This window comes from Zophobas morio, unplaced genomic scaffold, assembly GCF_036711695.1.
Source record: "Zophobas morio isolate AGI-343-1 ecotype UQ-CSIRO unplaced genomic scaffold, CSIRO_AGI_Zmor_V1 ptg000228l, whole genome shotgun sequence".
NCBI lineage: Eukaryota > Metazoa > Arthropoda > Insecta > Coleoptera > Tenebrionidae > Zophobas > Zophobas morio.
Genome location: NW_026972332.1, coordinates 198,141 through 204,140, shown reverse-complemented (window position 1 = coordinate 204,140; position 6,000 = coordinate 198,141).

Here is a 6,000-nt window from a genome sequence, read left to right as displayed (position 1 = left end):
ATTATGATAAAATATACTTTACTTTACAAAGTTTTAAAAGTGCTATAAGGAAAAGTAATAATACTTTTTATTAGTACCAGGTTTTAGTTAAATGAATTCCCTATTAACTTAGAAATTACGGTATAGTATTAGTTTTTTAATAACTTAAAAAAAAAAGTTAAAGGCAGCCTTCCGTCGCCAAAAAAAAGGTATTGAAATAGATATAAATCTTCTTCAAGTGCAAAAAAAAAAAAATTTGACATAAAAATGAAACAGCTATTATGAACAATTTATTACTTCGAAAGATACTGGCTGAGCGATATTCCGTAAGTGTCCCTCCTCTTGTAAGAAAGTCTATTGTAAAAATTACTTGTTAGTAAAAAATTTCGCTAAAAGTATTAATAAATATTATATTTATATTGAAAATTAAAAAATTGTATCATTTAAAAATGTTAAAAAAGATTTTCATGAGATTGTAGCTGGTCGTTAAGAATATATATTTGTAGAATTTAATGGAAAAAACACTACAGCGATATGATTATATAATTAGCCTACAGGAAACACAAAACTTGCACATAAACTAATTCTGTATATTAAAACTAATCGCCACTATGTAAGATAAACTGCATAGATGTTAAGAAATAAAGTTTTAACTGAACTGGCTGATCTCTATTTTTCTGTTGCGCAAAGTGGTTATATAAAAAGGCGATGCATCCCTCCCCCTCCTCGGAATTTTTTTTTTTCAATTTAAAACTTTTTCAAACAAAGCAACTATCAAAAAAACTAGGCATTACCTTGTCAAGGGGACATTAGTAACTTAACAAGTACAGAAAAAAATGTTAAAGAAGGGATCTTTTTCCATAACATTTTTAAAATATACGCAAACGCAAAATTAATTATAAGCTAAACTTGTTATAAACAGTTCTGTAATCTCTGACAAATTATTAGCTTTACGAGATGAGGTGTATATTCCTTTTCTTTTAAAATTTTTAAAAGAAGTAACAAAGAATGAAAAGAGTAAAAGCGAAATGTACGCAATTTATAATATCTCGCAAAAGCTACTTAGGATGGACGTAAATATTTGATTATCCCCTCCTAAAAATGCTAGCTCACAATAAAAGTCCGTGTGATGAAAAAAGTTTTGATTCGTTTTCATCATACGGGCTTTCCCATAATTTTTGTGATCCATCCCTCCCTAAGTTGTTGGACAAGCGAAATACGAAATGCTAAGGGTATTAATTAATTTTGTGACTTCTGTTCTCCCTTATTTTTACATACACATGGCCAAGTGTGTTTAAAGAGTCAAAACTACATATTGATTTTGACTTCATATCACTGCTAGTAATAAAGTACTTCTTGTATAAGCTTTTAAAAATAATATAAAAAATATAATTTTAAAAAAAACTTCACCTACTTTTGAATATTTACGAGCTTTTAAATAGCAGTAAAAAGAAAAATAGTTTACCAATGTTAGAAGCAACTGTTCTTCGCGGTTGGGGTTATAATGGCAGGTCCCTAAAAATCTTTGACCTCGATGAACACAATTTTTACTACTAAACTATTAGTTAATTAACGCTTAACAATGATTTTATTAATGCTGGTAACCTTTCGACTTTATTTGTATTAAATCTTGGAATAGCCTCTAAATCCAAACCTTGGAGAAATTTTGGATCTTTAAATACTGTAGAGAAGATTTCTTTCCAGTACTCCGAGTCTAATAACTACTTAACTTAATAATAAAAGCACATATATGTTTTTAAAGATTTTGTACGCCGGTATTTTGGATGGCAGAAAACATGACCTCATCAAAATTAAAGAGTTGAAGAAACTTTTGGTACTCTTCATAGGTTGGATAACTGTCTTGGACGTTTTGTGCAAAAGAAGGGAAATCTGAATTGGAAGTTGTTTCAAAATAGTGTTATATTATTTAGGATTGTTTAAAATTTATTAATTTGTCCAAAATATGACCAACGATTTGAAAAATATCATCCTCTTTAGCTAAAATGCTAATAAATATATCAGTTACCTATTTTCTCCAGTTTTCTACAGTTCTTTATAAACAAACTTGCCTCTTCATGTTCCAAGAAACCAGAAATACCTCCCTTTAAAAGTTCTACCCGCGGAGGTTTTATGTCCTCAACGTTTAAAAAGTTTGGATCTGCGCACAATATTTAAAGCGGATAATAACTCTTTATTCTACAGCTAATTGTAAAACGAAGCATTTCGTTGAAGTTCAATTAAAATTTTTAATCGTCAATGACATAACAATGTTTCTTTAACCCTAATCTAACTTCAATCCGATTTTATAAAACAAAATATTTTGAACTTTAAAAAAAAATTTGGTTTTAATTATATTTTCGTAGCTATTAATAATTTATAATCGTAATAATTTTTCTCATAATTTTGGTTAGTCTTGTAACGATATGCAGCTATAATACCGTTGCATATGCAAGTAACAAATCCAGATCCTGCTGCCCACTCATAGCTATGAGCGTAAAGCTCAGGAGATAGCGAGTCGGAAACCACTTCTAACGCGAAAACAACAAAATCATTGCGTAGCGCTATTTCACGATTTAGTTTTGCGACGTAATCTTCAAAATCTGATGTCTCTGGGCTGTTAAAAATCATGTTACTTGTAGATTAGTGTAAAATAATAGATTTTTTAATTTAAGTTATAAATTATAATAAAAAACTTTTAGGCAATAATTAATATAATATGCAAGCTCGAACAGGCCAAAGTCGTTAACTGATAAAATATAAAGAATGTTGGTACCCTGGAGGATAAAGTTTTAGTTTCCCTTTTGCGGTTATGGTTGGATTTCGTAGGCAGACACCATTTATAAAGTCAGATATTTGGTCAAAAATTGCAAACCCTTTACAAACGTCATTAACATATAGTGGCATAACTGGGGAAATTAAAAGATTTATTAACCTTCTTCTAAAAAAAATACGTGAGAAGGAAATGATTGTATTATTGAAATAATGACTTTGCAAAGGGTGGATGCACTGACCCTTTCTAATACCTCCTCGATTCCAGAAAACATTACTTAGGTAGTTCACAGTGTAATATTAATTTACATATTTGTAATAAAAGTAAGAATAATATTTTACTTCCTGCTAATTCCTTATCAGCGTTAAGTATATCTCTAGCAAATTTCCGACACTTATCTTCGAAAGGTTTTGAGTGGTAAGATGCTAGTATTTCTTTAAAATCTAAATAAATTATGTAGGCGGAATTCGTCGTCTGGTCCTCTCTAAGTTTGTATTTAGTTTCTAATAACCAGTTATTAGAACCTACCGCAATTTATTAGCAACAAACTGTACGAGTTACCTTGCGGACAAACCGTTTTTAAGTAGTGAATTGCTTCAAAATACTCTTTGCACGCTTGATCACTAACTGTGCTGCACATTATAGCGTTCTCATTGAAAATCTCCACAGTCTATGTTATAAAAGTAAGCACATTTTTTTTACGAAAACTGCATTTTTATTTAGCACGTTTATTATCGTTTCCAGGGAATCTTTTTTTTTGCTTGATTTTTTTAAGCGTGAACTTTTTTTGAAATTTTCCATGACAGGTTTTATTACTAAGATATCTACCTTTCCGTCCAAAGTTTTCTAAAATTAATAGAATATAAGGTAATAAGTAATAATATTATATGAAAGCTAATCGGATTTCGTTACTTTATCATTTAATTCTCCAAAGTAGTAGGCAAAAGATGTAAATTTTGGAAGTTTTCTTGGTAAAGGTTTTTCGTCATTAGGATCATAGTTTGCAGGGTTTACATAGTGCTTTTTAACCGTGCTAGGGACTCTTTTCTTAAAGGAAGACTTCTAATCAACCATTAAAATATTAGCAATATTTAATATACGCTTTTATTTCCCCTTACCTTTTTATTGTAGCCCAAGAGGCCCTTCACATTTAACACACATAGTAAAAGAGCTCCGAATCCCATAATACCAAATAAAATAAAATGCAGTACACCTAGCTTAATCATAGTGACTTCCGTAAGTTATATTACTCTTCCTTTAGTAAAGTTTATTAAATATGAAATAATAAACCTAAATAGGCATCTATATTTGTTATAAAAGATAATAAAACAGAAATTTGAAATTATGAATTAAAAAGACAAATTATGTATGCATTTGAAATTTGGCCATCTTACCAAGGTTAAGCTTTTTAAGGTAATAATTTTTACTTACTGCGACCAATAATGTAAGTCCGTTCGAACTTGTGTCACCTGAAATAATTTAATAACATTATCTTTTTATTAAATATATTTTTATTACAAAAAAATTAGTAAGTAGTTTTCCGGCTAAATAGAAGTTATAATTAAAACAGGTACGAGTTATTAGCATTATATATTTTATTACTGATATAGTACAGTCGATTTGCATAGCACATCTTTATTGCCCAATCTTTATTCCTCACTTAGTACGAAAGAGAAGTAAAAATGGAGTGTCATGAGTTACAACCAAGCTCTTCCAAGGAAGCACGAATGTATGGGCATTAATTTAAAATAGCAATATATAAACGCCCTTACAAAAAAAGATTAAAATCATTCATTTTTATGTATTTGATTAGATTTGATTTAGATTCTAAAATACATAAACTTTGAGCAAAGTGCATTTAGTTAACATCGCGCAAACCATGATCAAGCCAGCTACTTGACAGTATGTTTGGTATAATGTTTTTCATTAAAGTTTTAGTTTAAGTTTTTAATTATTAATTGTTTTAGATGTAGTTTGTGTCCAAACTCTACGAATGTATAGGCTTTGTTTATAGTTGTGTTTTGTTAATACAATTTACCTAAAGCACTGACTAAGTTCCACAGGTTCTTTTCGATTTCAATTTATTATTTGTATGAGAGAAAATAGTACCAAAAAGTACAGAAGTAACCTTTTTTTATAAAGTAAAGCTTACTAAACTTAACAAAATCAGTGTAATTTTAAGAGCAGCAAGAGTAGTCCGCAGTTTCCTTAAGTTAAAAAAATCTTCTTAGTTTTTTAATACAGTTCTGTATCGCCTAGATTATTGCAGAATTTTCCTTTGTTGGAAGAATCTACTTAAAACATATTTAAATCCTTCCAGCGAGAATGATTATCCTCCTCTGTTAGAAAAAATTGTCTTGCTCGTATTTTGTATATGCGATGTTAGAGTTCCACTTGTACAAGTGCTAAACTCATTCTCTCTCAGGTTCTTAAAAACTTTACATATAGCAACACAAAGGGGGTGTTGATAGAATAATAAATATTGTAAAAAAGTCTATGTTCTAATAACAGCGGCTCCATTTGAGAAGAAGAAATTACTCCTAATTTTAGTTAAAGTTCTAAATTAAACTATAAAGTTTATTAAAAAAATCTTTGCACATAAGTAAGCATCTTAACTACCCTTTCGTAGTCTATAGGTAAAGGCAATGTGAAATTTTTTTTTCACTAATATCAAATTAAGTTAAAGTTATCTTCTATGACTTGACATCATTGATAATTTTTGTTGTTAAAAGTTAGAGTAGAAATATTATAACTTTTAATGGACTCCAAAGGAAACATCACTAAAGGATCCTAATAAAGCAGCAGAAGGCCCTGACAATTTATAAAAAAATTAGTAAAGAAAAACAGCCCCTCTTACCGTTTGACCTCATCGAGAGCGTTTTATTAGCTGTATTAACGAATTCTTTCAGAGGTGAAAGCTCGAGTTTACCTATGTAAAATAGGCTTTGCTATCTCATTATACCAAAAAAACTTTAAAGGGAAGAAAGGAAAAAGAATACTACTGGCACTAATATATAAAAAAATAAAAGCTCTTCCTAGGTGTATTTTATTTATAAAAAATTAATTAAAACTTATTGACTCCGCTATCATGTTGGAGTTGGCCACAGTAGCTTGAGCAACCTGCTTGTATGAATTTTATAATTATTTAGGTCACTTAGGATCCAAAGGTATATCTTCACTTAAATAAGAATTTGAGGAGACTCTAAAAGTTTAAATACGTAAAACTATTATACTTGGATCGAGAGTTGTCG